Raw genomic sequence first — 26,034 nt, 5'->3', positions numbered from 1 at the left:
AACTGAACACAGTGGGTGCTGCGTCTAAAAGCTTCCTCACCGTTGTGGCCGGATGAGAAACGGCGGCCATGGACGGAGTCCTGAGGGGGGCGGGGCCGGGGGCGGGGGTGGACGGCCCCGTCGGGGAGGCAGGCGAGGGCGGGGCGGGCGAGGTCAGCCACTGGTCGCCTGGAGGGGACATCAGAGAGGCCTGCTCAGTCTGGGAGGGGGGGCCCGCCAGGTGGGGCGGGGGCGGGGCACCTACCCTCTGAGTCTCCGCAGCCCATGACCTCCAGGCGCAGGTAGATGGCGTTCTGGAAGTCGTGAGGCAGCAGGCGGACGAACCGGGCCGACACCATCCTGTCCAGCCTGACCTCCGCCACGCCGCCGTCCTCGTGGTTACCCAGGAACACCTGGGAGGGGGGAGGGGGGGTCAGTCAGGGTCAGGGGATCAGACAGTCGGGGGGGTTTAGCGGTTTCCTGGCTGACCTTGGCTCGGGCGCGGTGACCTCCAGTCACCAGCTCTCTGTAGGTGTGCCACCGTTCCCCGTCGGAGCCGAACTGCAGGAGGAAGCTGGACACGAAGGTCCCGGAGGCGCCGCCGCCCTGCGTCAGCACGCCTGCAGGACACACAGCCGCGTCCAGATGGAGGCTCGCCCCGCCCCCGCCCCGCCCAGACGGAGGCTCGCCCCTCCCCCGCCCCGGCCAGACGGAGGCTCGCCCCTCCCCCGCCCCGCCCAGACGGAGGCTCGCCCCTCCCCCGCCCCGCCCAGGCGGAGGCTCGCCCCGCCCCCGCCCCGCCCAGACGGAGGCTCGCCCCTCCCCCGCCCCGCCCAGGCGGAGGCTCACCCCGCCCAGACGGAGGCTCGCCCCGCCCCCGCCCCGCCCAGACGGAGGCTCGCCCCTCCCCCGCCCCGCCCAGGCGGAGGCTCGCCCCGCCCCGCCCAGGCGGAGGCTCGCCCCGCCCCCGCCCCGCCCAGACGGAGGCTCGCCCCGCCCCCGCCCCGCCCAGACGGAGGCTCGCCCCGCCCCCACTTCGACAGAGGCTTACCCGTCACATTGTACGGTCGCAGCAGGTCCACCTGCAGGTAGGGGCCCCGCGGGGGGCCGCCGCCGCCGCCGGGGCTCCGCTGGGGCAGGTCCTCGTACTCCCCCGGTTCTGGACTCCAGCCCTGAACGGCAGAGGCTCAGGTTGAGGCTTTCTGCTGAGCGCCGTCTGGGCGCCGTCAGCTCCCCGGCTTACCTGGAGGTCCCTGTGGGGGTCCCAGCCGTGGAGCCGGGCCGCGTCGGGGGGGGTGACCGGCCTGCTGGGACGAGGCCCTGAAGCTGGAGGCCGGGAGAGTCTGGACCCCCAGAGGAGACCAGCACTCATCTGATCCAGAGAGAGGAGGCCCTCAAAACCACGTCAGGAAGACAAAGACGCGTTGTCGCCGTGAAGCCCCGCCCACACTGACCTCCAGGAGGAAGCGGGTACGTAGGGACCGGCGCTGTGGCGTCCTCTGCTGGTGTGGAGGTCACGGTGACTGGACCTGCCGTTACCGGCGCGCTGCCATTACTGCCTATAAAGAACAAGGCGTGTTGAAGGATCTCAGCTCAGAAACTCCCCAGAACGGCGTTCTGTTCAACTCTGTCCTCACGTTCATGAGCGGCTTGTAATTTGACACCAGCTCCACTGTCTTTTCAGTAGCTGAGAATGAGGAAGTTGACAGAAATAAGCCTGCCCCCACTAAAACACTAAGAGCAAACTTTATATGATTAAAGAGTGAAAGAGGATAAAAACATCAGCAGACTTTAAACTTTTCACTGCATCATTTCGGTTTTATCCATGGAGCCACGATCTGACAGCAGAGATCACCCAGCAGAACATGCTCCATCCGATCCAGTGAAAAGGCAACTTTTTCAGAACGGCGCCCAAGGTGGAACCTTTCGAAAACACTCAAAATGCAAAATTCTTGGAAAACGATAACAGATAAATGTAAAAAGTGCTGCTGCTGCACTGAAACAGTCTTTTTGCATCAACTGTAGGGCAAAAACACACAGGAGCACCAACTAGTGGCCCAACAGGGAAACTGCGTCGTTTACAAAACGCTGCCGCGTGAATGCAAAAACTCTTCAGAACCCAAAACTCAAAAGCGACTCGTTTCAACCTTCTTCATTGTGGAGGGACGCTTCATGGTACCTTGGCAGAAACAGCAGCGCTCTCCCTCTCCAGGAATCAGCCTCAGACCCTGCACACAGCAGCAGCTCTGTCAGTGCGTGTGTGTGTGCGTGTGTGTGTGCGTGCGTGTGTGTGTGTGTGCGTGTACCTGAGGACAGCCGCTGACGGCGTACTGACAGTAGGGGGAGCACTGCACCGTCAGGTTGGACAGGCAGTGGCACAGCCGGCACTCCTCCGCCCGCCACCGATCCCCGACGGCGTGAGACTGACCCTGAAACTCACAGTCGCCACAGGGCTCCGTCTGACAGCTGCACACACACACACACACACACACACACACACACACACACACACACAAATCAGAAATACAGCAAAATCCAACTGCAAAGCTGAAAGCTCCAGTGAGAAATACGTTGTGAGCATTGGTGTGAGAAGAGGGGATTGTGGGTAAAGTGCACCGTCACTCAGACCTCCACATGAGAACAAGCGGCTGAGCTGCTGGTACTGACAGACCCTGCTGGGTTCACACACTTCACACTCCAGATCAGTGAAGACGAAGGAGTGGGAGGAAGAGGCGGAGTCAGGCGGGAGGAATCGTACCGGCGAGCTTTCCTGTAGATGCCCCTGCACGCCGTCCGGTCCCCGGCCCCTCCCCCGCCGGGGCCCACGGGGCTGCGGAACGACCACTGGACGATCTGGACGCGCAGGGCCCCCAGACACGGCCCCACTCGGACAGGAGACCACCCACAGCGCGCGCGGAGGGAAGCGCCCGGCGTGAAGCCACGGTCTGATTCCCGGGCCGCGGGGGGCGCGGGGGGGCCGCGGGGGGCGCGCGGGGGGCCGCGGGGGGCCGCGGGGGGCCGCGGGGGGCCGCGGGGGGCCGCGGGGGGCAGCCGGCTCACCTGAGCAGTCCGGGGGGGGCGGCACTTCGGGGGCCGGCCTCGCTCGCACACGCAGATCTCACAGTCCACCTTCAACTGCTGGCCCGGGAAGTAGCGCACACCCGCCACCTCACACACACACTGCTCCGGCGCACACACACTTCCTGAGCCGGGCTCATCACCTGACCGGGGGGGCCCAGCGAGCCTGCAGAGAGAGCTGCAAAACCTGAGAGAGCCTGGGGGGTCTGAGAGAGGGCTGGGGGGGTACACAGAGAGGACTGGGGGGGGGCAGAGAGAGGACTGGGGGGCAGAGAGGACTGAGGGGGTCAGAGAGAGGACTGGGGGGGTCAGAATCAGAGACAGGACCCGGGGGGGGTGGGGTGGGGGGTCAGAGAGGACTGGGGGGCCACAGAGAGGACTGGTGGGGGGTCAGAGTCAGAGACAGGAACCCGGGGGGGGTCAGAGGTCAGAGAGAGTACTGGGGGGTCAGAGAGAGGGACTGGGGGGGCAGAGAGAGGACTGGGGGGGTCGACACCCTGCTGACCTGAGAAGCAGGGCGCGGCGGGATCGCAGGCGGTATGGCTGCTGATGTGGGCACAGGACAGCGGGCAGGGGGCGCAGTGGAGCCTCACCAGGCCGGGGGGGCAGCTGGCGTTGGCACAGACCCGTCACTGGGACACGGTCCTGAACACAGACCAGCAGAGAGCCCTGACCTGAGCCGGGTTTTCCAGATGTCCTCGGGGGCTGCGGGCGCCTCTTACTGATTTCCATGGGCAGGCTGGACGGTCCGGGCAGCTGGGGGACAGGCCCGTCCTCCGTGGACAGGGGGGACGCAGCCTCTGCGTCGGATCTGAACCCCCCCACAGCCGCTGGAGCAGTTGGACCAGCTCCCCCACGGCAGCCACCGGCCGTCCACTGAGAGAGAAGAGGCACCGGAATGAGCGCGCCGGATTCGAACCGCGTCACTTCTGACCGGCGGACGCACCGCCTGGACCGAACCGGGGGGGCGGAAGCCGCTCACCGGGGCAGCTGGCGTTGAAGCACTGCTGTCTCTGGACCTCCGGACCGCGGCAGTGCAGCAGCGGGTCTCCTGGGGGGCAGGACCTCCTGCGGCTGGAGGCGCCCGGCCCGCAGGTGGCGCTGCAGGGGCTCCAGGGGCCCCAGGGGCTCCACCCCCGGCAGCCCCGCTCGTCCGCCGGCGAGGCGTCCGGGCAGTCCGCCGCTCCGTTACACACCTGAGCGCCGGAACGGCGGTCAGAGCGGCCGACAGGCGGCGGGTCGATTCTGTTCAAGACTCACCAGGTTGAACGGGACGCAGCTTCCGTCCAGGTACAGGTGAACTCGGGGCAGGGGACGGAGCCGTCTGCCACCGGGGGGGCGCCGGGGCACCGTCTTACCATTCACCAGACAAGACGTCTCCTTATTACTGAACACACCAGAGCCCCAGCCTTGTCTTCCTGTCCTCCCCCTGAGGTCCGTCCACCGTCTCCCGTCTGTCCTGGACTCACCCACACAGCAGCTCGTCATCGCCCCGCGGGCAGTCCGGCACGCCGTCACACACCCGGGACACGTTGACGCAGGTCCGGTTTGTTCGCAGGAGAAGCTTCCGGGACAGGGAGGGATCCGAGCAGAGCCTGGAAGAACAGAACCTCAGATCCTGCAGCTCCTCCGGGGGGGGGGGGGGGGGGGCGGAGCAGGGCCGGGTAGAGCAGGGCCGGGTGGAGCGGTGGCCAGGTGGGGGCCGGGTGGAGCGGGGCCAGGTGGGGGCGGGGCGGGGCCCGGGTCGGGTGGAGCGGGGCCGTGGTAGAGCAGGGCCGGGTGGAGCGGGGCCGGGTGGAGGCAATCTGAGCGTCGACTCACCACAGTGTCGACGCTCTCGTCCGATTCGTCCCGGCAGTTCGTGGACGCCGTCGCACAGCTGCCATACTCCACACACTGATCCCCGCCGAGGCACGGCACCCGACCCGGACCGCAGGGGGCGGGGCACCGCTGCTCGTCGCTGGCGTCCGCGCAGTCGTCTCCCCGTCGCAGCGCCAGCCTGAGGCACCACACTGCTCCACCGTGGCACAGCTGAACTCGTACGGCCTGCAGGCTGCGGCAGCCAGGAGGAAACGGCCAATCACACGCGTCGGGTGAGACCCGCGGGGTGTTTACACCCGACCGAGTCACCAAGCAACAGGACCTGCAGCGAGAACTGCCGGCAGGGAGCCGCCCGATTTGCCGACACCAGTCCTGGGTGGTCGGTGCACCTGTGCTGAAACGTCTCGTACCTGAGGCCGCGGTGACGGGCGGCGGCGGCGGCGGCGGGTCGTGGTCGCAGCGTCAGCAGTTGGTGAGGGTTCTCGTCCTCCCCTGCCGGGACAGTCCGCCGCGCCGTCACACAGCTGGGTCTCGGACACACAGGTGCCGTCGGCACAGGCGAACTGAGCCGGAGCGGCAGGTCACTGCCACACAGAACCGCCGGTCAGAACGGAGGCGTCACCGGGAACTGCGCCCCCCAGCGGAGAGTCCGTCACTTTACTGGGGCAGACGGCTTCGTCCGTCCCCGACGGGCAGTCGGTGCGTCCGTCACACACTCTGCCTGCGGGCCCCACACTGATCCCCGGGACACTGGAACTCGCCCGGCGCGCACACACACCTGCAGAGGGGACAGGATGCTCGAGTCCGGTCAGGACCGACAGGAGTCCAGCGACCGCATGGGGGAGGGGCCTCACCCCCTCTCGTCGCTCAGGTTCTCCACAGTCGTCGTGGCCGTCGCAGCGGTGCAGGTAGAGGACTGGCGCCCCCCCCGCACACAGGAACTCCCCCCGGTCACACGCCACGCCGCAGTCTGCAGGCACAGAGACCGCTCTGGAGTAACAGGACCCGCGCCCCCGAGGAGCCCCCTCTCAGAGATGCTTCACCTCGCTCGTCCGATCCGTCGGCGAAGCCGCAGTCCAGCCGGCCGTCGCACACCCGGCTGGCCGACACACACTTCCCGTTGGCGCACTGGAACTCCCCGGGGGGGCAGGGGGGCACGGGGGGCGCCGGTCCGCAGAACTCCTCGTCCGAGCGGTCGGCACAGTCCGGTGGTGGCCGTCGCAACGCAGCGCCGGGCTCAAACAGGGACCGCTGCGGGGCGCAGCAGCGTTAATCCACTGCACACAGCTCAGAGAAGCTGCAGACTGCCGGAGACCAGAGTCCCGCTCGACCAGTCTGTCTCTGCTCCGCCACAGCAGCGACGCGCCTGCAGAATGACTCCGACCCGACTCCTAAAAACCAGGACTGGAACCAGCAGGAATCCCTGATTGATCTCAACCGAACCAGATTCAGGATCCGTTCACAACAGGACCTTTCAGATCGAGCCGTCAACCACAGCTGTGACGCTCTTCTGATTCCAGGAAGGAATTTCACCCGTTTACAGGATGAAGGAGTCGAAGCGTTTTTAAAAAGGTCATGTAAACAAACCTCCAAATCGCAAGAAAAAACCTGTATTTCCACCTGGAATGATTGGAAAACTCAATTACAGTAACTGTAACTGTAACTGTAGTTACCTGAGAAAGCCACAGTGAAACTGCTCAGTGCAAATCTACTGGGTTCAATGTGAGCAAACTCAAAAACACTCAATTCAATCCCATCAGAGAAAGTCTAAACTCAACAAACGAACCTGAAAACCTGAAAAAATTCAAATGAGCAACAAACACTGAACTGAGCTCACCCGGGCTGAGCTCAGTTAAGCCGAGCTTAACCGAGCTCAGCTAAGTTCATTCATTTCAACTGAGCTCAACTGAATTCTACTGAACTCAATAAAACTCAGCTCAACTCAGTACGTTCTCCTTCATTCAGCTCCGATTGTTCCAAACTAAACATTTCGACGGCGAGCCTGCAGTGGAGCTGTCCCAACCTGGGCCTGCTGGAGCAGTGGAAGTGGTCCGGGGGACAGGTGGACGGGCAGACCTCGTCCGAGCCGTCTCCGCAGTCGTCCTGGTTGTCGCAGACCCACTGCGAGGGGATGCAGCGGCCGCCGGCGCAGGGGAACTCGGCCTCCAGGCAGGGGGGCGGGGGAGGGGGGCAGGAGACGCCCTCACACCGCCACAGCCCGTCCACACAGGAGCTGCAGAGACCGGCAGACCCACGTGAACCCGCCGGGAACCCCTGAAGAGACCACCTGCTGGGGGACGAACGCCCACTCACCAGTTCTGGCAGTGCCGAGTGACGGCGCTCCCCGGGGGAACATGGAGCCCTCCCACTCACACGGGCACTGGCTGGGCGCCACACAGCCGTCTCCTGCCACACCACACACACACACCCACACAGGAAACACACACACACACACACAGAAACACACACACACACACACAGAAACACACACACACACACACACACACACACACACAGTATCGACTTGGTATCGGCACGAAGCTACAGGCTGGTTCTCGTACCTTAAAGGAGTATCAGTCACTGGTTTAAGGCTCCATCAATCAGTAGAAAACAGAGAACCGTCCCTGTGTCCTGTCTCACTACTGTGTCCTGTCTCATTACGTGTCCTGTCTCAGTACCGTGTCCTGTCTCACTACCGTGTCCTGTCTCACTACCGTGTCCTGTCTCATTACGTGTCCTGTCTCATTACTTGTCCTGTCTCAGTACCATGTCCTGTCTCATTACTTGTCCTGTCTCACTACCGTGTCCTGTCTCATTACGTGTCCTGTCTCAGTACCGTGTCCTGCCTCACTACCGTGTCCTGTCTCAGTACCGTGTCCTGTCTCAGTACCGTGTCCTGTCTCATTACTTGTCCTGTCTCAGTACCATGTCCTGTCTCATTACTTGTCCTGTCTCACTACCGTGTCCTGGTCTCATTATGTGTCCTGTCCTTCAGTACCGTGTCCTGTCTCATTACGTGTCCTGTCTCATTACGTGTCCTGTCTCAGTACCGTGTTGGACGGTGCCGGCGGGACAGAAGCAGCCCTCCACACAGGACAGCGCTGCACACTGCGAGTGAGGACTGGTCTCCACGCCGGGACACGTCTTCGAGCACGCCGCGCCACACGGCTCGTACACCAGCCCGTTCTCACACTGTAGGGCTGCAACACACACACACACACACACACACACACACACACACACACACACAGAGGACGATCACTCACATCAGCTGCTAGGTGTGTGTGCAGGGCCAGCTCCAGGCATAGGTGAAACTAGGCAGCGCCCAGGGCGCCACGTACCCGGGGGGGGGGGGGGGGGGGGGGCGCTCCATGTGACCACCGCTCTGACGGCCCGCGTGAGCAGCGCACTGCTCAGCTGCGCTCGTCCGTCCCACTGGACACCACCCCCCCCACCGCTCGTGTTGGGGCTCGTCTAGGGCGCCTGAGAAGCCCGGGCCGGCCCTGTGTGTGTGTGTGTGTGTGTGTGTGTGTGTGTGTGTGTGTGTGTTTCAGTCTCGGACATACGGCAGAGTTCCTGGGACCTCCAGCGGATGTAAACCCCCCGGCGGTTGCACTCCTCGGCGTAGGCGGCGATCGCCGTGCAGAGACACTCACAGTCCCCACCGGAGTCACAACTACAACACACACACACACACGCAGACACATACGCACACACACACAACATATAAATGGAAGGAGTGTATTAAGTGGTTATCATAAACGAAAGACATTTGCAGGAGATTGTCTGGACGGTTGGATGGACAGACGGATGGACGGCCGGCTGGACGCTCAGGCTGAGCCACTCACCCGCAGGCGTCGAACACACACCAGTCGTAGTGCTGCTGGAAGGGGACCTCCAGGTGACAGGGTGAGAACACGTCCTGGGTCAGCACGGCGCACTTCTTCCGGGCCCACGTCAGTCTGTGCGGGTTGACCTGGACACACACCGGAGGGCGCTCACCGCCACACACTCCACACCCGTGCCCCGGCGTGTGTGTGTGTGTGTGTGTGTGCGGGCCTACGGTGCAGGGGTCTCGCAGGTCCTGCTCCGGCCACGTCGGGACAGGACGGGCTGACCTTCCAGGAGTTCCCGAACAGCTCGGCGGTGGACTCCCACGATGCCCTGCCGCGTGGTGAAGTCGTTCTCCGCGTCGCCGTCGAAGTTCCCGCACAGGCCCCCCACCCGGCCGCGCAGCTGAGCCGCCAGGCGCACGTACACACGCTATCCCTGAGAACACACACAGGTTAACGCCCCCCTCCCAGCGTCCAGGCGATCGGGAGAGAGACGGCGGACGAGGAGACTGGACGGGAAGGAAACGGCGCTCTTCACCTCCGTCCCACAGCAGCGTGACCCCGAGGCGAGACGACAGCGCCACCAACAGGCCCGCCCGCTCCAGAGTGAGGACCGCTGCCGCTGTAGGACCGCGGCAGGGTCACCGGCATCCCGTTCACCGTTCACGGCTCTGCCTGACCGCCGACATGGAAGAAACACACTGAGTCCGGGCTGAACGGAAACTGCAGCTGACCGGAGATCCGGTCCGTCACGCCGCATCCATAAACCAGGCTTCCCGTATGGAACTCACCTCCGACTCCCATCATGACGGTCTGTTAACATCGGGCTGATTATATATATTACAGAAGTTATTCATTAAAAACAGTCCGGAGCAGATTACTGGTCGTTTGCACCAATAAGACTCAGACCTTCACCACATTAAAATATTCCACATCTGAACAGGGAAAAGCAAGTTTCTGCTCTTTGTTTAAAGGAACCTTAAAATGTTTTCAATGACTGTAAACATCTATCTATGTCAGAAGTTTCACACCACTGAAAAAGGCCGTTTAAAAAAAACTGGAAATGTGCAATAAAAAAAAAAATAGTTATGGGTATAATCTGAAAACATTAAAGTAAATAATAAATTAAAGGAAATTCAATTATAATTAGAAAGTTACAAAAAAGTTTTGTGTAAATTAAAAACAAACCATTTTTTCATTCAACGGTAAAACATAATACATCAAGTATTAAATACATTGAATAATGACATTTCTCAAAAAAATTACAATACTTAAAAAAAATTAAATAAATAAAATAAAAAAGGAATAAATAACATTAAATTAAATGCATCTGATAATCCAGTTGTGTGTAATGTAAAATTTTAAATAAATGATCTTAAAGGTGCATTAAGAAGTTTTTCAACTGACCACCATAAATATGTTACAAATATTCAATGATGTGTACAATGTGCCCTGACATATTCATTGTAAGTACCGCTAACAGCGCTAAATTTTCACTTGAAAGTCACAGTGCCGGTCCGGCTCCAGAATTTTTTTGGGGAGAATTTGAGAGAATGTGACGTAATGCGCCTCCCGCTGGCCTGACTTCCTTAGGTTTCGTTTTGTCCGCCATTACTCCACCAGATGCTTAGCAGCAACAACTGAGCAGTGCTGAGGATGGAGCTTCCAGAAAGTAAGAAGAGACCGGCTTCCAGCACTGCCTCAGCTCCACACAGACCCAGCAGGAAGAAGACACTTAAATTTTACTCGACTGCGACTAAAAGAGCGAGGAAGGAGTTCCCCTCTTCCGTGTACGTACATGGACACAAGCCACAGGGCGAGCGTTCACTAAGCTGCAGTTACGCCCAAGGCCTGCAGGGGGCGCTGTTTCACATAAAACGTGCAAAAACTCCTGAATGCAGCTTTAATAAATGAACAAAAAAATTTGGAATTACTGATGTTAAAAATGTTAAATGAATAAATCATTAAAATAAATGAATGAAATACGTTAATTAACACATCAGAGCTTATAGTCCCCCCTCCCCCTCCCCCACCACAGCTGCCCCGCCCACCTCTCAGCAGGTGTATGACGGTGTTCCCCAGGCTGAGGGTGACGGACTTGGTGCAGGTGACCCCGGCGCTGCCACAGGGGACGTTCTCGGCCGTTCACGCTGAAGGCGCCGCCCTCCTCACGGGCCAGGACGTACTGGCAGTCGCCCAGGAAGGATGACAGCCGCGGCCGTCGAAGGTCACGTAGTGCGGGTCGCCGGTGGCCACGCACACGCCGGCGCAGGCCAGCCGGCTGCAGTGCCAGCGCCGCTCCCGACACACACTGCGGCGTCGAGAACACACGGGAAACACAATTCAGCTTTCACCTGCTTTGGATTATCAATGAAACTCAATTTACACGACTTCCTTCCGTCTGTCATGAATGGATTTTAGCGAAATTTCACCCAAATGTAATTTTCCCAATAAACTCTGAAGTAAATGAGCTTTAAACTGATTTAATGGCTTCATTGAGTGAAGACTGTGAAGGCCGTGAGGGGGCTGACTCACCAGGTGTTGCAGTCTTTGGTGATGGTGTCGTTGCTGTAGTACAGGCGTCCGTTGTGGTGACAGGGGACATGGTCAGGGTGAACGCAGCGATCGCCCTGAACATGAATAGTAAGTTAGTAAGTAAGTAATTTTTTATTTGTATAGCACCTTTCACAGGTAAAGAGCCACAACGTGCTTCACAACATAATAAACAATAATAACAACAACAATTAAATACAGATAAATAGATAAATAGTCAACATTAAAAAGGAGATTAAAAACAGGCCCGAAAACTAAGCAGATGCTTGAGCAAACAGAAAGGTTTTAAGCTGTGATTTAAAAGTGTCGACAGACGGAATAAAACATACATATATCTGATTAACCTCATTTTTAAACACGCTCTGTCACAGCAGTGGCAGAGAAATCAGCCGGATCAGTCCTGTAACTCCACTTTGGACCACCAGATGGTGCATTGAGTCGATCCAACGGAATTCGGTTCAGGGATCAACATCAGGTCTTTAATGTTTTCACGTGTAAAGGAGCGTTACGTCTAAACCCACCAGCAGGACGGTGTCCTGAGGACAGACGCAGCCGGACAGGGGCTCCCTGCAGCCGGACCGGGGGCGGGGCCGCCGGGGGGTCCAGGCCGGAGCAGGTGAGGAGGCAGGAGCGCGGGGCGTAGACCAGAGAGCCGGGACAGCGGTTCGAGTCCCGGCAGCGCTCCTGGGTGCAGTTGAAGCGTCCGCGCTCGCACACGCTGAGGAGGACCAGAACACGGAGACGTCACAGAACCGGTCAGTTATTCAGCATCCATCCAACTGAGAAAAGGATTTTCACCTGGAGCCTGAAGAACCATGTTTGACTGATCACACACTGGAGCTGTGTTCAAACATTATGAGCTCAATTCTGACAATGTGCAACACGCCGGCTTCTCAATGCATCCATTACATGGAGTTATTTAAAAGCTTCTGACCTCAAAGAAGAAAAAACAAACTTCATGTTTACATCCAGACTGTCAAACAATGGAGTCCATATCGATCAGAGGCCTTTCTAATACGGGAATCGAAGTCCTGGACGGAGCTTGGTGCCACCCTGAGGTAGAAATCCCACCTTTTTTTAATTATAATTTCAATGAGCGCCCTGTGAAGAGATGTTTATTTATTTAGGTAAACTAAATGCAGAGTAATAATCAACCTGATGGGGAGAGAAGCCGTTTGACATCAGCGGAGTCATAAAGCGAGAACAAAAGACAAAGTGAGTAATAATCCAGCCGAGAGCTCCCGACGTTCCTGCTGGAGGTGATAAGAACGTCTGAGTGTGAGCCGTGAAGAGACGCGATGAAATCAACCTATCCTGACGGAGCGGAGCAGGAACATAGACGGATTTCATCAGAGCTCTCGCACCGCAGCCGAGGACAAACGAGGACCAACGAGGACCAACGAGGACCAACGAGGACCACTGAGGACCTGTGAGGGCCACAGAACTCCACTGCCTCCTCTCCCTTCTGAGCGTTTTGCTGTCATTTCAATGATTTCTGAACCTTTTCCACAGTGAAAACACAGATTTCAGCAGCTGCTGCCCCGCAGCTCTGCTGTAAAGCGGTCTGAATCTGGATCTGGATCTGAATCTGGATCTGGATCTGGATCTGGATCTGGAGGACGTGTTTCCGGAACGTTCCGGCTGAATGAAGACAAGCCTCTGCTGACGCCCTGCCAGCGTTCTATTGAGGAAAAAGCCTCCTTCCTTATCTCAGAGCCATAAAAGCAGCTCAGCCGTCATAAAGGAGAGTCTGAACGAGGCGCGGATCACGTACCAGACGTTACAGCTGTTCTGCAGCTTGGCCCCGGGGGGGTACGTCCGCCCCCCCTCCACACAGGGGCACAGGGAGACCGGAACGCACTGGCCCCGGTGGTCCTGCGCCAGCCCGGGGGGGCACTGGCAGCCCGGCACACACTCCCCGTCGCCCTCGTCCTCGCAGCTCCGGGCCTGTCGCAGGTCGGAGCAGGACGCCCCGCAGGCCCGGCCGCACTCCTGGTACACCTGGCCCCCCCGAACACTGGACAGCTGGAGACAAGGAGGGCGGGGGGGACGTTACTGCAGCTGGGGGGCAAATAATCTACACAGCTTCATCCAGGGGCAAAACTCACAGACAAACACAGAATAAACAGCCACAATAAATCTAACATTCATAATAGACTTAATATTCTTACTTGAAAGTTTTAGTTTACGCAGATGATGAAAATGTCTCTAGACCAACACTCAGGACAAAGACATTTAAGACAATTTTAATGAATCTGTCTCCTCCGAAATACAGTGAAATGTCCAAAAGAATCGAAGCTTGACATCTGCTCGCTTTAATGACAGCATCACCAATATGGCATTGTGTAATATCATATCACATAATATCATGTAATATAATATAATATAATATAATATAATATAATATAATATAATATAATATATTATAATATAATATAATATAATATGAGTGTAACGGTATTTGTACTCGTCCCGTACCGTCACGGTACGGGGGTCACGGGTCGGTACACACAATCACATGACGAATACATGAGTAAGTGAAAAAAAAAAAAAAAAAAAAAAGCGAGTCCTGATTCCAACCGTAGGTGGCGGTAATGAGCCTAAAAGCTGCCAGCGACCACCATTACCACAGAAGAAGAAGAACAAACAGATCCAAACATGACAAACGAAGAATAAAGTACAAGTGGAATGAGAGATGCAGCGTGTGGAGCTGGGAGACCCGCCAGGCTCCTGTAAAGCTGTTGCGAGGGGAAAGCTTGGGAAAGATGATCTGGTACACATGCAGGGTTTCCGCCAGACCTTTTCAGTCCGGGCGCCCCGCCCACGCTACATTCTGCAGCGCCCAGACAACGGACAGGACCAAAAAAAATAAATAAATTAGGCCTGGGTGATTATATGATCGTGACTGGTGATCACGATTAATTTCCAGTCGATCACGGTGATCAGCAGTGAGCACATTTACTCGATCAGACATGGCAGAAATGTGCGTGACCACAGCCAATCACAGGCGACTTTTTCCTGCTCAGCTTCCGCCTGTAAGTTGTCAGAGAAGTAAACGGAGAAGGAGCTGAACGTGGAGCCGAGGGCAGCGAAGCAGATGAAGTTAACACACCGCTGCTAGCTCACCGCTGCTAGCTCACCGCTGCTAGCTCACTGCTGCTAGCTCACCGATCCACAAGGAATCTGGTCTTCTGAGTCCAGGAACTACTTGTGAGTTTAACTAACGATCGTTCAGTTCTTCTCTTTTACTGGAAAAACGGTGCATCGCATCATTGCACATATCACCACGTCTTACCGCTAACAACATGCAGTCAGAGAGCCTGCAGCGCTGCAGCGCCGTTCTTCCTCTGTGGTGTCTGTGTAACATAAGGTTGAACATGCAAACAGCACACCTAGTGGCATGAAGTGCAATTGCAGTCATGGCGTCGTCTGTGGACGTGGTCTGAATGAGGATCTCCCTGGGGTTATTCCAAATGTTTCAGAAACCGTAATATTTATCTTTTCACGAATATTGACTGCACGTAAACGTAGCCAGCGTCGTCTTTTCAGGCCACTGCACCATACGAGCAACATTCTAAGAGGAGAGAAATGATCACATGCATGATTACTTTTGTCTATTTTTTTTCTATTATTGTAGTTTTACATTTTAAGTCTAATCTGTCCAATCTAGATTATTTAAATTGTGTACATTTGACGCAAGCATTAATGATGGCAGCAGCATATTTAGCGTCATAACTTGAAAATAATGTTTCCATTCTAAAGCACCTTCATTATCCCCAGAGGGTTTCTTTAGTTTTTTAATCTTTTATAGCAACGAAAATCCTCAGGGCTGGAAACTGTCACACTTTAACTAACAATCGTTCAGTTCTTGTCTTTTACTGAAAAAAAAGAAACGGTGCATCGCAAGATTTTATTGTCTTGGTGCTAGATTTTTTTTTCTTCCATTTACTGCACTGTTCAGTGAGATTGTTGTTATATTTCTCTATGTTTATATTATTTAATTTGCATTGCTATTTACTTGGTTTGTTAATAAAATGCTAAACTATTCTCTGGTTCTAGTTTTCAGTGCAGATGCTTTAAAACTGGTTTAAAAACAATATAACATATCATGATTATAATCGAGATTGAATGATATGGAAAAAAAAATTGTGATAATTTTTTTTACCATATCGTCCAGCCCTATAATAAATAAATAGCCATGCGTTTGCAGCTAATTAGCAGCTGCGCACCGCGGAGCAGCAGCAGCGAGCACTTGGATGCTCCATGTGAGCAGCGCACTGCTCGGCATTGCCCCCCCCCCCCCCCCCCCCCCCCAAAGTTCCCCCCCGACCAAACTTTTACCCTGCAGGAAACACTGATATGTGAGCTTTTGTTTCTTTTTCCCCGCTGTACCGAAAAACGTACCGAACCGTGACCCTGACACCGAGGTGTGTACCGTACCGTGGCTTTTGTGTACCGTTACACTCCTATAATATAATATAATATAATATAATATAATATAATATAATATAATATAATAGCTCTCACAGCTCTCCAGAGATAAGAGGATTGTCTTTTCATTAAAAGGATGTTGCTGTGGGTGGATGAGCGAGAACACAGCTTGAGTCTCTTTCAACTGAAAAACTGCACGACTGTTCTCTACGACCGTGGTTCGGAGGTTCGGTGGCAGCAGTTTAGAAAAGCTGTGTTTTCCCCGTTTCCATGGAGACGGTGTCACGGCACTGGCTCAGTTTACATGGGTTGCGTTACGGATTGTGTTGCGCCGTGCTACGCTCCGCAGCAGGAGCTACAACATAGATATGTGGCCATAGATGTGAGAGGCTACTAGCATCAGCCTGGTGTAATAAATGGCTGTATTTCCATTATGCTGTATCTGAGAGGAGGTTTGCAAGGGGGAACTATTATATTGAAGGACTTGAATCTGGCCGTCCGTGGTTTTATGAGTCCACCATCTTTCGTCCAGTCCCCGGCGTTTACGGAGAAAACAGAGCGGCTGCCGGGTCACAGGTGACTCTGCTGCAGCTGCAGGGCGTCAGGCCACACGTGAAATGCATGCAGTGGAAATACAGCCGCTTATTACTATGGAGGCCACTGTAACCAGAGTACAACGGGCCATACACTTAATAAATCGCTTCCTAAAAATTGTGTTTTCAGTGACTCGGAAACACTGTTGCCATAGAAACAAAACACACTGAAAGTTCTGCATTTTTCCTTGAAAACGTCACGTAAATGGATGTTAAATTTTAACTGGATGTTTAATCACTGATCCTCTCTTTAACCATCCACTCAGAATCTTATCAACATTAGCTGTGGAAATTTTTAAACCAAATTCAGGCAACCTGAACTCACGGCGCGCCGCGCTGACGGACACTTCCTGCTCTGGGTCTCGGGACTTACGGCAGAAGGTGTGGTTCCTCCAGGGCGTGGCCACGCCCTCCTGGGCGCAGTGCCGGGCGTACGCCGTGAGGACGGTGCAGTGGCACGCCCCGTGGGGGGCGCAGCCGCACACCTCGGACAGGCACAGGCGGAAGTACGGATCCCTGTCCACCACGTCGTGACACGGCTGCATGGAAAAGGATTAAGAAATGAACCAGGGTAAAAGATCCAAAACCAATAAAACAGCTGCGATCACTAAAAGTAAAAACATAAAATGGTTTGAAACACTAACAAAGGCTGTGAAAGAAACAACGCCAACAAAACATTAATAATAAAAGTGAGAGAGCCACAGCAAGAAAAACAGCTCAGAAAGAAAACAAACCGATGTCCTAAATGCACATGAAGACAATCCAAATATCTGAAAACACTAAAATTATGGAAAGAGTCCAAACCAAGAAAAAGGTCAATTTTTTTTCAACACAGACAAAAGTGTTCATAATTGTTGGCAAATAACTGAAAAAGATGAAACACCAAAAACTGATAAAATGCCCAAAAATATGAAAACCGCAAAAAAAAAAAAAAAAAACAAAAAAAAACAATAGAAAGGAATCGTTAAAATTTCCTAAAAGCATAAAGTTGCTGAAACGGATTTAAACAAAAAAGTCTAAAATTCAACAAAAATTGGAAATTAAATTTTTCAAAAAAGATGCTATATATAAATTTAAGAATAAATCTAAAATTCAAAACTAAACTGTAGGCAAGCAATTGAAAGATGAAACAATGAAAATTCTGAATCAACAAAAATGGCTAAAAATCCCGAGAAAAAAGTGAAAACAACTAAAGAGAAAAATGACAATATAAAAAAAATGCTACAAAAAAAGGTTTAAACACAGAAAATCAAAAATGCTGTCATAATCAAAAAAATGTAAAACTGCCAAAATGTACAGAAATGAATAAATAACTGAAAAAAAAAATCATTAAAATGACTCAGACACAAAAAGCTGCTGAACCTGTAGAGCTATTAGAACCTCTCAGGTTGTCATGGTAACCAGACTGTACTCCAGCCTGAGTCCAGCAGAGCCAGCTGCAGTCTCTCTATCCTGGTTCCTGACCTGGAAGACGGCGCTGTGGACCAGGGCGCACAGCGCCTCGGCGTGGCCCCGCCTCTGGCTGTAGGTGGAGCAGGGGTCCGGGGCGGCGCCCGGCGGCAGCACGCACCGCTCCGTACGGAACTTGTCGGCAAACGACCGGACGCTGGTCTCCACGTCTCCGTCGGGCGTGGTGAAGTCGTCCAGCTGGTTCCAGGTCAGGGTCCCGCACAGGCCGCGGACCTGAAAGACGGCGGGGGGGAAACGGGTCTCTGGGCTGGTCTTCGGACGCTCGTGGGCACTCCGGCAGGGCGTCGGCCTCTGGCCTGACGGGGGTCGGCGGACCTCACCTTGTTAGAGAAGCCAGGCTGCAGGGAAACCAGGACTAGGGGTCCCTGCAGGAACCAGAGCAGCTGGGCCCCGAAGGTCTGGACCAGCAGGAAGGAGGAGGACGGCCGGCGGACCACCAGGTCCCCCGTCACCGCGGGCAGCGCCTCCCTCTGGCCGTTCAGCATCACTGCGCCTGAGAGTCAGAGAACAGGAGGCTGAGCTCAAACACCCAGGAGGCAGAACCGGAGTGTGATCTGCACCGTTACCGTGGTAACCACCGTGGAAGGAAACAACCGGAGACACTCGTACCGGTCAGTCCAATCAAAGATGGAGGGGTGTGATCGGCACAGGTCCAGCTGACGCTCACCTTTTATTCTCCTGGAGACTGAAAGTCAGCTGTTCCTCCAAAAGAACGACAGAGAATCTCTACCCCGCAACCGTAACCACGGTTTGAATCCCTGCCAACAATCTGTCTGTGCTTTTCTCTCCTTCGAGCCCCAAAACCCCAACTTCTGAGTCTGGTTCTGCAGGAAGTCTCCTCCGAGGCTGGTTCAGTCAACCTGGTTCAACTTATGGTCCAATCCTCCACAGTCGTCCTTGTGTCCCTGCCTCCCTGTTTCTCTGCCCCCTCGTCCCCTCGTCCCCTTGTCTTCATGTCTCTTCAGGAACATCAGTTGACACTACTGAACCATCTTTACATGCTGTTTTTGTTTTGTGGTGACGGTGTTTCAGTGTTTCGGTGTTTCGGTGACTCACCGGTGTCGGTGATGGTGACTGTGGTGCGAAGAGCAGTCACTGACACCTCCTTCAGACACCCTCCTCTTCCTCCTCCTCCTCCTCCTCCTCCTCCACCCGCCGTACACTCCCCGCAGCGCAGGCTCACCACCAGCTTCTTGTCCACAAAGTCCTGCAGCCCGAAGACGCCACAGGTTGAGGAGGACGGCGAGGCTTTTCTGATGTCTGCTGCATGAAGGCGGGGGTGTCTCCACCCGCGTCTCACCTCCACAGCGATGAAGGGGCAGTCCCCCCCCTGCAGGGAGTACCGCTTCCTGTCAAAGGTGGTGACCTGCAGCGCCCCCATCAGGCTGCACTGGGCTGCACACTTCTCCCTGGAGCACTGCCACTGTCCTGCTCTGCAGGTGCTGGAGGAGGGAGGGGGGGGTCAGGGAGGAGGAGGGGGGTGAAGATGAAGACGAGACGTCTCACCAGGTGTTGCACTGCTGCTGGATGGTGTCCCCCGCCTGGTAGGAGCGTCTCCGGTGGAAACAGGGACAGCGGTCGGGCTGCAGGCACAGGCCCCGGTGCAGGAACAGGCCGGGGGGGCACTCGCACCCCCCCACACACTCCTCCCTGCAGCGAGCCGGAGGCCCGGGGGGCTGGGGGGAGGCGCAGCTGGGGGCGCAGGAGGACACACAGTCGGAGAAGACCTGTCCTCCGGGACAGACTCGGGCTGAGAGGACACAGAGCGGAGGACATATTCCACTGAGCACCAGAGGGGGCAGCGGCGAGTCACAGAGACCGACTGGAAACAGCCGAGACGCGCCAGAGACGCTCTCTGCATGCCGTTACCACAGAGGGCGTCCGTCCTCCAGGCCAGGACCACCTGCTGCTGGGCGCAGTCCCGGGCGTAGCTGGCCAGCGTGTCGCACACGGCGGCCCGCCGGGCGGCCGGCGGCACGCTGCAGTACAGGTACAGGCAGGCCTCTGTGTAGACCGCGGGGTCCAGCTGGGGGACAGACGCAGCTCAGCGGGTGAAAGTGTGTGAGTATGTGTTATATGTGTGTGTGTGTGTGTGTGTGTGAGGGCCTCACCCGCTGGTGGCAGTGTGTGAAGGGGCTCTGCAGCAGCCGGTGGCACTCGGCTTCTGCCCGCCGCCGCAGGCCGTCGTCCGCCTGGACGTCGCAGCTGTGGCCGAGCTCGGCCGCATCGCTGCAGTCCTGGAGGACGGTCAGGACACACACTGGTCAAACACACACAGATACACACTCACAAACACACACAACTTTCATCTTCAAGTTTATCTGAATTCACAGTTCTTCCCTGCACCCACAAGGGGGCGCATGGTGACCCCCTCACTGCTGCTGCTCTATTTCACTGACTGGAGTTTTGCTGCTGCAGATCTTGAAGCTACCATCTTAAAAATAAATAAATAAATAAATAAAGGAAAGAACTACTACTTCGTGGCGTCGGTCTGGAACTTTCCAGGAGTTTCCAAAGCTGGCGGCGTACAGCGACATCGAGCCACTCACGGTGGTGAAATCATCTGCAGACACAGAGTTTTAATGAGCCGCCAGACGCCACTTTCACAGAGGAGGAGGAGGAGGAGGAGGAGCAGGAAGAAGAGGAGGAGCAGGAGGAAGAGGAGGAGGAGATCGGCCCACCGCCGGGGTCGTTGTTGTAGACTCCACAGAGCCCCCTGGTGGCCCCCAGGTGCTCTGCCGTCACCGTCAGGTACACTGTGTTGTTCAGGTCGAACTTCAGCCTCACCCCCAGGCCGCTCTCCACAAACAGGAAGTCGCCCAGCCAGCGGACGCTCACTCCTGCAGCGGACAGGGAAACAACACTGTCCAATCAGCACCGCCGAGTCTCCCGACTGTTGCCTCAGCGGCAGCTCGAATTTACCGTTCTGAAAGAGCGGCTCTCCGTTTGGGACAGCGAGCTCGTTCAGGGTCAAGGTTCCATTCTGAACTGAAACCAAGTCCAGACCCAGCATCATCCTTAGTGCCTGGGAGCCACACACACACACACACACACACACACACACACACACTCAGTTCAGAAGGAAAACAGCCAGAATCCAACCCGTGGGATCTGATGTGACAGCGAGTTGGCGGCGGACCTTGCTGCAGTGTCCTCGCCCGTCGCACGCCGTGCCGATGTACACGGCCCAGGTGCCGTCGGCAGACGAGGCCAGGAGGTAGGTGCAGCCACCCTGGAAGTGGAAGTGTCGCCGGTCGAAGGTCCGGTAGTGAGCTCCCCCCCAGGACGAGCACGTGGCCGAGCCCTGGGGGAGCAGAGCGCCGCGCACCCGGGGGGACGACGGCGAGTCTGAGGACGGAGGAGACGGGAGAGACGTCCAAAAGCTGAGATCCCTGTCTGCTTTTCTCAGACTGGCTTGACCCCGGCAGCCAGCCCGCGACCCCGTGCCCCCTCTGACCTGGGAGCAGGGTGTATGTGCAGGACAGGCAGGCGTGGTCCGAGGCGTTCCTCCAGCTCCGCCCCCACAGGCCGCCGCAGCACTGCTCCACCGACATCAGGGACGAGTTGTGGACTCCGGGGAACTCCTGGCAGCTCCACGTGGAGAAGCAGCGCCCCCGCACGCCCACGCCTGGTTCCAGATCAGCGGCATTTCGTCAGGAACGGGGACGGGGTCACGGCGAGTTACAGCCAGACCTGTGTTCGATCTGGGCTGACCTTCAGTGCAGCGCGCTCCTCCCCAGCCCTCGCAGCAGCTCCTCACCGTCCTGTTCACCCTGGAGTGGTCCACTTCTGGAGGTCTGAGGAGGCAGAAGAGCCAGAAGCTTTACCTGCTTCAGCCCATTTTAACGCTCCTGGAGCAGAGAGGACGGACATAACGACTCCAGCCAAGAAACGGTGAAGCGTACTGCCGTGTCACAAGACATTTATTCACATTCAGCCTTATTCTGAACAGAAATTCACCTTCTGTGCTTCGATATTTTATTCAGGAAACACTATAAAAGCTACAGGAAGGATGAATATACAGTAAAATAAATGATAAACACAAATGAGCTCTTAAAATTTTACCACTGACACTTTAAAACAGGGGTGTTCAACCTGCGGCTCTGGAGCCACACGTGGTTCTTAAGTCTCTCTGTAGCGGCCCCATGAAGCTTTCACAACAGGGAAAGTGAATAAACATTTAACTTATTTTTAACATAGTGACACACCACAGTACCTTCCAAAATGATCGGTCGCTCTTGGTTCAAAAGGGGTTCAAAAAAACTAAGTTCAAGTAAAATTACGAAAAATTGATAAAACCACCAGAAATGGAAGTAAAAAAATGACAGAATGGCTTAAAAAACCTGAAATGTCTAGAATTTCTTAAAAAAGAAAATTAAATATGGTTGGAAGAAGGTGCCTAACTGCTTAGAAAGAGGCAAAATGGTTAAAACAGCTAAAATTTCGAAAATATAAGTGAAAAAAGGCTTAAAAAAGGAGCACAACTGTTAAAATCAGGTACAAAAATAGGCTACATGTAATAAAATGTTCACTACTATGAACTGTAGTCAAACCATCATAAAAGCATCATCATTAGATTTAGTTTTTCAGAAGCTGCGTTTCGCCTCATTTTAAAGGTTAAATGTTCTTTATGGCTCCAGAACACTTGGTGGAAAGTCAATAAAATTACTGTTTTGGTCATAAAGGTTGCTGCTTTAAAACAACCTGGACTCTACATGTACAAACATTAAATGCAATATTACTGACATTTAGCGCTTCTTTGTAAAAAAAAATGTCAACATATTAAGCTAGCAGCGTCTGATGAACAGAAGCTAACATTTGTTAAACTCCTAAATTAATTTACACCGCAGAAAACCGTAATAAAAGACACAACAGAAACAAAATACCTTCTTCCGAATTCAAGCGAGGTGCTTTTAAGCTTAAACTCATCCGTCCTGTGTCCCGTTTTCGTCGTTCTTTACATTAATTTTCGGAGTTTTTTTTCTCATATCGAAATCGCGCGTCTTAGCGTTACACTTCCGGCTGCACCGGAAGTGCTCCTAAATGAAATTCCTTAACATTAAAATACAGCTTTAAAAAAAAAAGCAAAGAGGGCTCTTTAATTTTAACGCCATCAAAGCAAAGGTCAGTAAAAGACAATGAACTGATCAGCAGACTTATATAAGACACATTTTTTGTGTTTTGTTCTTTCAGGAAACCGTGATCTTCCTCTGAACTCTGAATCATTCAACCGACCTGCGTGATCCTCGAGCATAGTTTTGGATTTTTTTTTCCCCTGAATTTTATGGTCCTGACTTCTGTCCCATTTGAAGAGCTTTTAATGAGTTAATTTCATAGGTTTTGTGAACCGATTGCAGCTTTTCTTACATACTTAAGATTCTGTCCTGTTGAATTTACAGAGCAGTGCACAGCGTATGGCAATTTCCGGCAGTTCAATCAGTCTGTAGAAAACTTCATAACATGGATGTTGATATCTTGATGTGCTGATATTCTGTGCATCCTAATGTTGACCTGGCCTCATGCAGGCCTGAAAAAAGCACTGAACCTCTGCGCTGGCCTGTCCTGCTCACTGCATTGTTTTACTGTTTCTACATGAACGTGAAAATGTTCTGAACAGAAAAAGTAGAATGATGCGTTTCTCCTGAAAGCGTTGCTATGGAAACGGGTCCATACTTGTAGAGGAAGCAGGAGGCTCTGGGCCCCTGCTGCTTGTAGTACAGAGCGATGCCGTCGTCGCCGCCGTGCTTGGCGCGCATCCTGTCCACGTCCAGCCTCCAGCCCTGCGTGTCGTACTGGTACACCTCCGAGCAGCTGGCTTCACGCTGCAGGCGGGGGGACAGCACTCGATCCACGCTCTCCTCCACCACATGTTCACACCAGTGCCTGCAACATCAACGCCAAACAGCTCCAGCAGGGTGGACAAACTGTCATGAGCAATAAACCACTGTCAGTAATAGATTACTGGAAATATTTATTGATCTAAGTTTTCATTTAATAATTAACAATTGAGGGGCGCCACCCTGGAGAAAGGGACTGAGACCACATTAACAGTCTTAAATTAAAGGATTCACTTATGTTTCTCGATATTCATCACAAAATGCAAGTGAACACTTTAGTAAATGGAAAGGTGTGAAAAATGAGCACTCAACTGTAATAACCAGCAAATGTCACAAGAAAAGCGTGAAAACCACCAGAATAATCAAGTTTAGTTTGATTAACAAATGTGTTTACTGGTATTCACACGTCTTTGATTTCAAAACCAACAAAAAGGACTATCAATCACTTTCAGATCAGGACCCTGACTTCAGGGACCTGTCACTGTTTCTGGGAATCAGAGAACCGACAGCTGGGTTCTTCCTGGAGGCGTTCCTCTGGTTTCTTTCTGCATGACTCATATCATGTGGGAAAATGAACAAAAGAATGTCTTGAATTTGGACTGAAGGATAAAGTGAGTTCTCTAGAGGGACCAATCAGGCTTCTCCGTCTCACAGTCCAATAGCGTGTCTCATGGACGGCCTGGTTTTTCTAGTTATCACTTTAGAACAAGAGAACAACCTTCCTGCAGTCAAACTGGGAACGTGGGAGAGAGAAGAGAGTTCTGAGGACTGAATGGACTGAATGGACTCACCCCGTCCCCGTCACTGTCTCCAGACTGAGGAGAGCCAGGAGGAAAATCACAACTCCAGCCATCATGTGTGCAATATCTGTAAAAAAAGACAATTAATGTGACCAAAAAGATGATTTTTAATCATCAAAGTTCAACCAGAGGAGAGACAAGAGAAGAAAAAGTAAGATTCCATTTTTTTTCCATTTTCTACCGCTTATCCGGGGCCAGGTCGGGGGGGGGCGGCAGTCTCAGCAGAGATGCCCAAACTTCCCTGTCCCCAGACACTTCCTCCAGCTCCTCTGGGAGGATCCCAAGGCGTTCCCAGGCCAGCCAAGAGACATAGTCTCTCCAGCGTGTCCTGGGTCTTCCCCGGGGTCTCCTCCCAGTGGGACATGCCGGGAACACTTCCCTAGGGAGGCGTCCAGGGGGCATCCTCACCAGATGCCCGAGCCTCCTCAGCTGGTCCTCTGGATGTGGAGGAGTAGCGGCTCTACTCCGAGCTCCTCTCTGGTGACTGAGCTCCTCCTCCTATCTCTAAGGGATTCCAGCCCCCCTACGGAGGAAGCTCATTGTCCTTTCGGTCCTGACCCAAAGCTCATGACCATAGGTGAGGGTGGGAACGTAGACCGACCGGTAAATCGAGAGCTTCGCCTTTCGGCTCAGTTCCCTCTTCACCACAACAGACCGATACAACGACCGCATCACTGCAGTCGCTGCACCGATCCGCCTGTCAGTCTCACGCTCCATCTTTCCCCCACTCGTGAACAAGACCCCAAGACACTTAAACTCCTCCGCTTGGGCCAGAGTCTCTCCACCGACCTGGAGGGACCAGACCACCTTCTTCCGGTTGAGGACCATGGCCTCGGATTTGGAGGTGCTGATCCTCATCCCTGTCGCTTCACACTCGGCTGTGAACCGCCCCAGTGCATGCTGTAGGTCCGGGTTCGATGAAGCCAACAGGACAACATCATCTGCAAAAAGCAGCGATGAAATCCTGTGGTCCCCGAATCGGACCCCCTCCGGCCCCTGGCTGCACCTAGAAATTCTGTCCATAAAGATTATAAATAGAACCAGTGACAAAGGGCAGCCCTGCTGGAGTCCAACGTGCACCGGGAACAGGTCCGACTTACTGCCGGCAATGCGGACCAGACTCCTACTCCGGTCATACAAAGACCAGACGGCCCTTAACAAGGGGCCCCGGACTCCATTTTCCCGGAGCACCCCCCACAAGATACCACAAGGGACGCGGTCGAATGCCTTCTCCAAATCCACAAAACACATGTGGACTGGTTGGGCAAACTCCCATGAGCCCTCGAGCCCCTATGGAGACTATAGAGCCGGTCCAGTGTTCCACGACCAGGACGAAAACCGCATTGTTCCTCCTGAATCCAAGGTTCAGCTATCGGTCGAATCCTCCTCTCCAGTACCCTCGCATAGACTTTCCCAGGGAGGCTGAGGAGTGTGATCCCCCTATAGTTGTAGCGCATCCTCCGGTCCCCCTTTTTAAACAGGGGGACCACCACCCCGGTCTGCCAATCCAGAGGCACCGTCCCCGACCGCCACACGATGTTGCAGGGACGTGTCAACCAAGACAGTCCTGAACATCCAGAGACTTCAGGTACTCAGGCCGAATCTCATCCACTCCCGGAGCCTTACCACCGAGGAGCTT

General features: G+C 54.5%; 1 pseudogene; it reads right to left on the bottom strand.

The window, feature by feature from the left end:
• Positions 1-40: 40 nt before the first annotated feature.
• LOC115384575 (SCO-spondin-like) lies at positions 41-24,448 on the bottom strand (annotated as a pseudogene).
• Between the last annotated feature and the right edge of the window lie 1,586 nt (positions 24,449-26,034).

This window comes from Salarias fasciatus, unplaced genomic scaffold, assembly GCF_902148845.1.
Source record: "Salarias fasciatus unplaced genomic scaffold, fSalaFa1.1, whole genome shotgun sequence".
Classification (NCBI taxonomy): Eukaryota; Metazoa; Chordata; class Actinopteri; order Blenniiformes; family Blenniidae; genus Salarias; species Salarias fasciatus.
Note: the sequence above shows the minus strand (reverse complement) of the source record. Positions and strands in the feature narration are given on the sequence as shown.